The sequence below is a fragment of the Orcinus orca genome, chromosome 5, assembly GCF_937001465.1.
Source record: "Orcinus orca chromosome 5, mOrcOrc1.1, whole genome shotgun sequence".
NCBI classification, from domain to species: domain Eukaryota; kingdom Metazoa; phylum Chordata; class Mammalia; order Artiodactyla; family Delphinidae; genus Orcinus; species Orcinus orca.
In genome coordinates this window covers 97,284,723-97,295,101 of record NC_064563.1, presented here as the reverse complement: position 1 = coordinate 97,295,101, position 10,379 = coordinate 97,284,723, and positions in this window count along the sequence as shown.

Sequence of the window (10,379 nt, the reverse complement as noted above, 5' to 3'; positions counted from 1 at the left end):
AAAAAATGTGACTCTAGCATTTTAAAAAGATTACAGAATATATTTCAATGTTTTGCATTCTATATTCTTTTTTTCCCCTTTGAAGTGAATAATCAAGAATTTATGTTTTGTACCTGTCCTACACTACTACACTTTCACAAAGGAAATGTTTCTAAGTGATTAGACAACATAAGCATTTGCAGGCTCTGTAATACATTTTAATAGGGAGATGTCAATTTAACTATAAAAGCCTGAAACCTCTTGTTTTCCTTTTCAATTCATTTTGCTTTTATTCCTTCCAAGAAAAAAGAGTTTTAAATGGGGAAGTTTTAAAGTATTTGAGATATTTGAGTGTCCTTAGTTTAAAAATATGTATACATATTTTTTTACTAAGTAAATTATTTTGTCTTAATGAGTCAGTAAAGAGGCTAAAATAATTATCCTGTTGACTTCATATAATTAAAAATAACCATATTTTAAATCCTGGCATATACTTAGCTCAATTCCAAGTATCACCTAAAATCCTATCCTCAGCTGTTGTCATTTGGGCTCTGTTTACTCCTACAAAATATTTACCGCGTTGATAATGAGAAGAGAATGGGACATAGCAAAAGCAAATGAATGCCACAGTTCACACGCCATTTAAAAATCTAATACTGAGGTACAGCCAGCATTAGATGTCACCAAATACCATCATTCAGTAGTATTTAAACCTGCACTTGAATGTGACATTAGCCCCCCTCTATGGTTAAAATTCCATAGGGTGATTAGGAGGAGGGAGCTTCTCAGCAAGCCAGATTGCTGCTTTCATCCCAATTAGATTGCCGCTTTCATCCAGTCATTTCATGATAATCCATTATAGTGAATTCACAGTAAAGATTCATAAGAGATACATAGCAGCTGCCTTTTCAACCTCAAAAGCTCCACTTTTAGAAATTCTACCTCATTAGAGAGGACAGAATTATGTCTTTATTAAGCATCACAAACTGATTGTATGGTTTGGATTGATAAAATAACCAATTTCTTGCCAAATATTTCTACTCTTAAGGTTTTAACTAAAACATACTTTCAAAGGGGATAAAGGCCCCATCTGTGATTCTGATTCATTTCATGTTAACTCATCTGCATGTTAAATTATGGGACACATTTGTATTTCATGAAATCTTCTGCTGTTTATTTCTTACAATCATGATTATGTACTTTTGCTTGTATAAGCTATTTTTAATTCCATACCGATAGCTACAGAAGATATTTGATGTTATCTTCAGTGCTTAAAAATGTTCTAAATTTAATAGTTCATACTTGGATCAGTTACTACAAAAGAATTTGTTAGCTCTGAAGGTTTCGAAACATTATTATGAAGTTATAGAAATTATTATTTTTTGCTTAAAGTGTATCTAGATTAGTGAAAAGAATCAATGGAGGTAAAAGATGAGTTCCTACTCTTGAGTCAGTGATCCTCTATTACCAGTATCTTCTTTGAAAGGATTCAAAACTGGCATTTATCATTGGATATACTGTGTCACATAATTCACAAATGTGGCAATATTGTTTAGTCATATACTTTCCCATATACTTTCTTTGTAACTGCATGGTTACAAAGAAAAAAAAACTGGATAGTTATACACCAAAATGTTAATTAGGAATTGTTGCTAGATTACTTGTCTTTGTTTTCTCTATTGTTTCTTGTTTGTTTCTAAACTGAAGACTTACAACATAAATAATAAAAATTTAAAATTCTTCTAGTCATCTCCACATTAGAATAGCCTAAGAGAAACTAATGATTTTGATATATACTTTAGAAAACAGGAAACAGGTAAACACATATTAAATCTCCTCAGGTTTTCCACTAATTCATGATATTTTTAACAGCCTGGTAAATGAAAATGTAAAATGCTTTAAATTTACTTGAAAACTGCAAAGTAAAAAACTAGAAAACTATATTATCAAAAAATGACTCACAATGTAAGGAATATGTCGTATTTATAAGTACTTGATATTTGTTAAATTTGGTTTTTATACCATTCAAATTTCCTATGTTATAACTCACACCCTTATGTCTTCTGCACACAGAATTCAGAATTTTGTGCCAGCAGACAAACAAACATTTCAAGATTTACCATTTTGCTGTATTATTTTTAACCAAATATAAAACAACAGAAAATAATGTGTTGTGCTAGTGATAAAAGGTATGCCTCTTAAACTTAATATAGTTGAGATAATGATTGATCATCAGATACGCCAAATGTGAAAATCATTAGGTGTGAAAAAACTTCAGACAGTCATAAGACTTAAGCTTGTCAAATGTAGATTGAAATGTGAATTAAAAAAACAAAGTTAAAGCATAGGTCTGAAAGCCTGGATATATCATCAAAGATCCTAAGAGATAAGGTATAATTAAGGAAATTATAGTATTTCAAGTCATCTCAGGAAAGAATCTTCTTTGTATAACATGTAAATATATTTTCTAACTTATATTTAAATTTCCCTTACATTTGCAAATAGGCTCATGGAAATTTTGCTGTATCATATGAACATGAAGTTATTCCACCACTGTCTTGCAAGTAAGATATTATTTTCTTAATTTCACAAAGGAAGAAACTGAAGAGACTTGCTTAAGATACATAGCAATAGACAGAATGAAGAGTAAAATCCTTGTCTTTCTGGTTCCAAAAGCAGGCTTTTTCTATTACAACATTCTTTCTTCCAAAAAACAAACAAAAAGCATTATTCAAGATCCAAATTTCAAGATTCTGGCCAATTTCAAGAAGAATCAATGAAATTAGGAGTGAACATTGAACGTGAAATTGAAAGGAATCTTGGAAATTAAATAATCTATCTTTTTGTGACTGAGGAATTAAAAGATCAAGAGATATGAAGGACAAGGTAACACATTTTGACTGTCAACCTGGTCCCTCAGTAGCAAGTGCTCGGTTGTTCTTTGGGGGAATTTCACCAACATGAAGTTGTAATTTGGATGAGGTGTACTTTCAAGTCTTCATTTCCTTCTCTTTTACTTGTTTCCATCCTCTGTGTCCAGGAATCTAGTATCTGTTGCCAATTAGGCTCATCAGCATTCTACCATGGGGTCCCTGCTGATTTGCTCAGTCTTATTAGTGCATCAGCAGAGGCGTATGGCCTCTTGGCATCTTAACCTTTGCCCTGCCAGGGTTCACACAGGATCTATTCATCCCACTGCAGTAATCTGTGAGACTAAGTACATACCACTTCAAGGTTCTGATGCCATGGTAACCAATGGGTGATAAAGTCATTAAGAATGCTTAATAGTAGTTGGAACATCTGTACATTTTTGTGGCTTCCAGTGGAGAGATGCAAATATTGTTTTCCAAACACTACCTACAGCTATTAAGAGTCATCAGGGTGTAGCATTTTAGATGAAGATGGAAAAGAACTTTCTGTTTGCAGTTTTATGAATTTTTGAGCAGTAATATTTTGTATGTGTTCTGATTTCTGTAACATGTGCTCTACACAACATTTAGACATTCTCATGTAATGATACTCAGGTTTACGTGTTATGGGATAAACATATTACTATTTGTTCTCTGTGTGTTCATATAGCACACAACAAACTGTATATATATTTGGAAATATTTTTTAAAGGTTCAAAAATTTTTCTTCAATTCAATTCTAGATCATTTAACTAACCTATGGACATTTGAATCTATTGCTTTTGAAATTGACATAAAAGGAAGTAAAACATTGATTAAAGATTATCCAATCAAATGGGGCAAAATTATGATTAACCTTGGCATTTCAATGTAATGAATTTTTATATTATATTTTTCCTTACAATTCTTTGACATTCATAGTGAGGCACAACTTTGATCTGGATTATAAAACATGGTATGTGCTCAATATGACCATTTAAATAAATACTCAATATCTACCCATTTGCATAGATGTATATATATTTATATATATGAATAGTCATTTAAACTGTTATTTGGACTGAATACATTTCTGCATATATATATATTGTGTAACATCTTTTCCAGCTTTGTTGAGATATAATTGACAAATAAAACATATATATTTATATATTTAAGGTATAAAACTGATCGTTTGATATACATATACATTGTAAAATGACTGCCACAATCAAACTAATTAGCACATCTATCACCTGACATAATTACCTGTTTGGTTTTTGTTTGTTTTGTTTTGTTTTGTTTTTTGGTGTGGTGAGAACACAAGATTACTCTCAACAAATTTCAAATATATAATACAGTATTTTTAACTATAGTCACCATAGTATACATTACATTCCCAGAACTTATTAATCTTATAACTGAAATTTTGTCCTATTTGGCCAACCTCTGCTCATTTTCCCCACTCCTCAGCCCCTAGTAATCACCATTTTGTTCTCTGGTTCTAAGTTCAACCTTTTAAGCTTCCACATGTAAGTTACATCAAACAGTATTTTCCTTTCTCTCTCTGGCGTACTTCTTTAGCATAATGCCTTCTGGGTTCATCCATGCTGCAACAAATGGCAAGATTTCTTCTTTTTTATAGCTGAATAGTATTCCACTGTACATATATATACCACAGTCTTTTTACCTATTCATCTATCGAAAGGTTGTTTCCATATCTTGGCAATTGTGAATAATGCTACAATGAACAAGAGAGTGAAGATACCTCTCTGAGGTAGTGATTTTATTTCCTTTGGATATATACCCAGAAGGGGGTTCCTGGATCATATGGTAGTTCTATTTTTAATTTTCTGAAGAACTTTCATACTATTTTCCATAGTAGATGTAACAGTCTATGTTCCCACCAAAAGTGTACATAGGTTTCTTTTACCCACATCCTTGCCAACATGTGTTATTTCTTGCCTTTTTGATAATGGCCATCCTAATACATGCAAGGTGATATCTCACTGTGGTTTTAATATGCATTTCCCTGATAATTAGTGATACTGAGCATCTTTTCATGTACCTATTGGCCATTTGTATGTTTTCTTTGGGAAAATGTCTATTCAGGTCCTTTGTCCATTTTTAATCAAGTTTTTTGGTTTGTTTGCTGTTGATTTGTATGAGTTCCTTACATACTTTGGATATTAACCGTTTATCAGATATATGGTTTATAAATATTTTCTCCCATTCAATAGGTTGCCATTTCACTGTGTTGATTGTTTCCTTTGCTGTGGGGAAGGCTTTTAGTTTGATGTCCCATCTGTTTATTTTTTGCTTTTATTGCCTGTGCTTTTGGTGTCATATTCAAAAAAATTATTGCCAAGTCCAATGTCAAGTAGCTTTTCCCCAATGTTTCTTTATAATATTTTAATGAACAAAACAAAGGTTTTGAAGATTAAAAAGCCAAATGTAGAAAAAGATATATTTTTAAAAATCCTAATAGCTTTAGAATTATTTTGTTCATGGCCTTCTCATTTGAGAGGGAGAATAGCACATTAGAGATTCCTCCACCACCTTTTAAAACAATATACAAACAGGTCTTGTAAACTGTCTTGTATCTCTTTGGAATTAAACAGTAATGAATAAGAATATGAATATAACACTTGGCATGGTTATCAGAATAATTGGATAAATATTCATCTCTAAGAGAACAATCAAAAGATTGAATGGCATTTATTCTGAAAAAAATATTTATTATTAAAAACTAAATGTAGCCTTAATAAAACACTGTCAGAGGGGGTGACCTTCAAGATGGTGGAGGAGTAAGCCATGGAGATCACCTTCCTCACCACAAATACATCTACATGCAGAACAACTCTTACAGAACACATACTGAACACTGGCAAAACACCTCAGACTTCCCAAAAGGCAAGAAAATCCCCACGTACCTGGGTAGGGCAAAAGGAAAAAGAAAAAAAAGAGAGACAAAGGAATTGGGATGGGACCTGTGCCTCTGGGAGGGAGCTGTGAAAGATAAATATTTCCACACACTAGGAAGCCCCCTCTCTGGCAGGGATGGAGATGGAGCTTCGGAGCCTTGGAGGATAGTGCAGCAACAGGGGTGCAGAGGGTAAAGCAGAGAGATCCCCGCACAGCAGATCAGTGCCGACCAGCACTCACCAGCTTGAGAGGCTTGTCTGCTCATCCACTGGGGTGGTTGGGGTTTGGGAGCTGAGGCTTGGGCTTCGGAGGTCAGATCCCAGGGAGAGGACCGGGGTTGGCTGCATGAACACAGCCTGAAGGGGGTTAGTGTGCCATAGCTAACAAGGAGGGAGTCCGAGAAAAAGTCTGGACCTGCCAGAGAGGCAAGAGACCATTGTTTTGGGGTGCGCGAGGAGAGGGGCTTCCTGCTCCACGTGCCCACAGATGGCAGAGCACTGCCTAAGTGAACTCCAAAGACTGGTGCAAGCCGTGGCTATCACCTCAGACTCCAGAGGCAGGCACGGACCACTACTGTTGCTGCTGCTGCCGCTGCCACCAAGAGTCCTGTGTGCAAGCACAGGTCACTACCCACACCCTCCGGGGAGCCTGTGCAGCACACCAGTGCCAAAGCTCTGTGGTCCAGGGCCAACTTCCCAGGAACACACGGTGCGCCTCAGGCTGCTGCAACGTCACACCGGTCTCTGCCACTGCAGGCACTCCTCGCATCCCAATTGTGACTACTGTACTCCTCCCCGGCCTGAGTAAGAGGGCCCTAATCAGCGGCTGCTTTAACCCCCTCTTGTCTGGGTAGGGAATAGATGCCTGAAGGTGGCCTACACACAGAGGTGGGGTCAAAAACAAAGCTGAACCCCAGGATCTGTGTGAACAAAGAAGAGAAAGGGAAATGTCTCCATGCAGACTCAGGAGAAACAGATTAAATCCCTGCAATCGGCTTGGTAAACCCTGCATCTGTAGAATACCTGAATAGACGAGTGTTCCCAAAATTAAGGTGGTGGATTTTGGGAGCAATTGTGGACTTGGGTTTCCTTTCTGTGTTTGATTTGCTTTTGGTTTTATGTTTATCTTAGTTTAGTTTTTAGTGTTTGTTTTCATTTCTGGGTTTGTTTATTGGTTTGGTTGCTCTTTTCCTTGTTTTTTCCCTCTTTTTGTGAATGTGTGTGTGTATATTTCTTTGTGTGATTTTGTCTGTTTAGTTTTGCTTATACCATTTGTCTTGGGGCTCTGTCTGTTCTTTTTTTTTTTTTTTTTTCTCTTCCTTTTCTTCTGTGCCATGTGGCTGAAGGGTCTTGGTGCTCTGGCCAGGTGTCAAGCCTGAGCCTCCAATGTGGGAGAGCTGAGACTAGGATTTTGGACCACCAGAGATCTCCCAGCCCCACATAATATCAAAGCAATAAGACCTCTGCCAGAGATCTTTGTGTCAACACAAGACAGCTCCACCCAATGACCAGCAAGCTCCACGCCAAACAACAAGCAAGGCAGAAACAGAACCCCACCCATTAGCAGACAAGTGGCATAAAGTCATACTAAGTTCACAGACACCCCAAAACATACCACCATACGCAGCTCTACCCACCAGAGGGACAAGATCCAAACCCATCCACCAGAACACAGGCACCAGTCCCCCCCACCAGGAAGCGTACACAAGCCACTAAATCAACCTCACCCACTGGAGGCAGACTACAGAAGTAAGAGGAACTAAGAACCTGAAGTCTGTGAAAAGGAGACCCCAAACACAGTAAGTTAAACAAAATGAGAAGACAGAGAAATATGCAGCAGATGAAGGAGCAAGGTAAAAACTCACCAGACCAAATAAATGAAGAGGAAATGGGCAGTCTACCTGACAAAGAATTCAGAGAAATGATAGGAAAGATGATCCAAAATCTTGGAAATAGAATGGAGAAAATACAAGAAATGTTTAACAAGGACCTAGAAGAACTAAAGAGCAAACAAACAATGAAGAACAACACAATAAATGAAATTAAAAATACTCTAAAAGGAATCAATAACAGAATAACTGAGATAGAAGAGGATAATGAAATGGAAGATAAACTAGTGGAAATAACTGCTGCAGAGCAGAATAAAAAAAAAAAAATGAGAAGAGTTGAGGACAGTCTCAGAGACCTCTGAGACAACGTTAAATGCACCAACATTCGAATTATAGGGGTCCCAGAAGAAGAAGAGAAAAAGAAAGGGTCTGAGAAAATATTTGAAGAGATTATAGTAGAACACTTCCCTAACATGAGAAAGGAAATAGTCAGTCAAGTCCAGGAAGTGCAGAGTCCCATACAGGATAAACTCAAGGAGAAACACGCCAAGACATATATTAATCAAATGATCAAAAATTAAATACAAAGAAAAAATTTAAAGTAGCAAGGGAAAAGCAACAAATAACATACAAGGGAATCCCCATAAGGTTAACAGCTGATCTTTCAGCAGAAACTCTGCAAGACAGAAGGGAGTGGCAGGACGTATTAAAGTGATGAAAGGGAAAAAACTACAACCAAGATTACTCTGCCAAGCAAGGATCTCATTCAGATTAGATGGAGAAATTAAAACCTTTAAGACAAGCAAAAGCTAAGAGAATTCAGCACCACAAAACCAGTTTTACAACAAATGCTAAAAGCACTTCTCTAGGCAGGAAACACAAGAGAATGAAAAGCCCTATGAAAACAAATCCAAAGCAGTTAAGAAAATGGTAATAGGAACATACATATAATTACCTTAAATGTAAATGGATTAAATGTTCCAACTAAAAGACATACACTGGCTGAATGGATACAAAAACAAGACCCATACATATGCTGTCTACAAGAGACCCACTTCAGACCTAGGGACACATACAGACTGAAAGTGAGGAGATGGAAAAAGATATTCCATGCAAATGGAAATCAAAAGAAAGCTGCAGTAGCAATTCTCGTATCAGACAAAATAGACTAAAATAAACACTATTACAAGAGACAAAGAAGGACACTACATGATGATCAAGGGATCAATCCAAGAAGAAGATATAACAATTGTAAATATTTATGCACCCAACATAGGAGCACCTCAATACATAAGGCAAATGCTAAAAGCCATAAAAGGGGAAATCGACAGTAAATAATACTAGTAGGGGATTTTAACACCCTACTTACACCAATGGACAGATCATCCAAAATGCAAATAAATAAGAAAGCACAAGCTTTAAATGACACATTAGACCATATGGACTTAATTTATATTTATAGGACATTCCATCCAAAACAACAGAATACACTTTCATCTCAAGTGCACATGGAACATTCTCCAGGATAGATCATATCTTGGGTGGCAAACCAAGCCTTGGTAAAGTTAATAAAATTGAAATTGTATCAAGTATCTTTTCTGACCACAATGCTATGAGACTAGATATCAATTACAGGAAAAAAAAAAAACTGTAAAAACTACAAACCATGGAGGCTAAACAATACATAACTAAATAACCAAGAGATCACTGAAGAAATCAAAAAATACCTAGAAACAAATGACAATGGAGACACGACGACCCAAAACCTATGGGATGCAGAAAAAGCAGTTCTAAAAAGTAAATTTATAACAATACAATTCTTCCTCAAGAAACAGGAAAAATCTCAAATAAAGAGCCAAAACTTACACCTAAAGCAATTAGAGAAAGAACAAAAAAAAAAAAACCAAAGTTAGCAGAAGGAAATAAATCATAAAGATCAGATCAGAAATAAATGAAAAAGAAATGAAAGGAACGACAGCAAAGATCAATAAAACTAAAAGCTGATTCTTTGAGAAGATAAAAAAAATTGATAAACCATTAGCCAGACTCATCAGGGAGAAAAGGGAAAAAACTCAAACCAACAGCATTAGAAATGAAAAAGGAGAATTAACAACTGACACTGCAGAAATTCAAAGGATCATGAGAGACTACTACAAGCAACTATATGCCAATAAAATGGACAAACTGGAAGAAATGGACATATTCTTAGAAAAGTACAATTTTCCAAGACTGAACCAGGAAGAAATAGAAAATATGAACAGACCAATCACAAGCACTGAAATTGAAACTGTGATTAAAAATCTTCCAACAAACAAAAGCCCAGGGTCAGATGGCTTCACAGGCGAATTCTATCAAACATTTAGAGAGGAGCTAACACCTATCCTTCCCAAATTCTTCCAAAATACAGCAGAGGGAGGAACACTCCCAAACTCATTCTACGAGGCCACCATCACCATGATACCAAAACCAGACAAAGATGTCACAAAAAAAAGAAAACTACAGGCCAATATCACTGATGAACATACATGCAAAAATCCTCAACAAAATACTAGCAAACAGAATCCAATGGCACATTAAAAGGATCATACACCATGATCAAGTGGGGTTTATCCCAGGAATGCAAGGATTCTTCAATATATGCAAACCAATCAATGTGATACACCATATTAACAAACTGAAGGATAAAAAACGTAAGATAATCTCAATAGATGCAGAAAAAACTTCTGACAAAATTCAAAACCCATTTATGATAAAAAAAA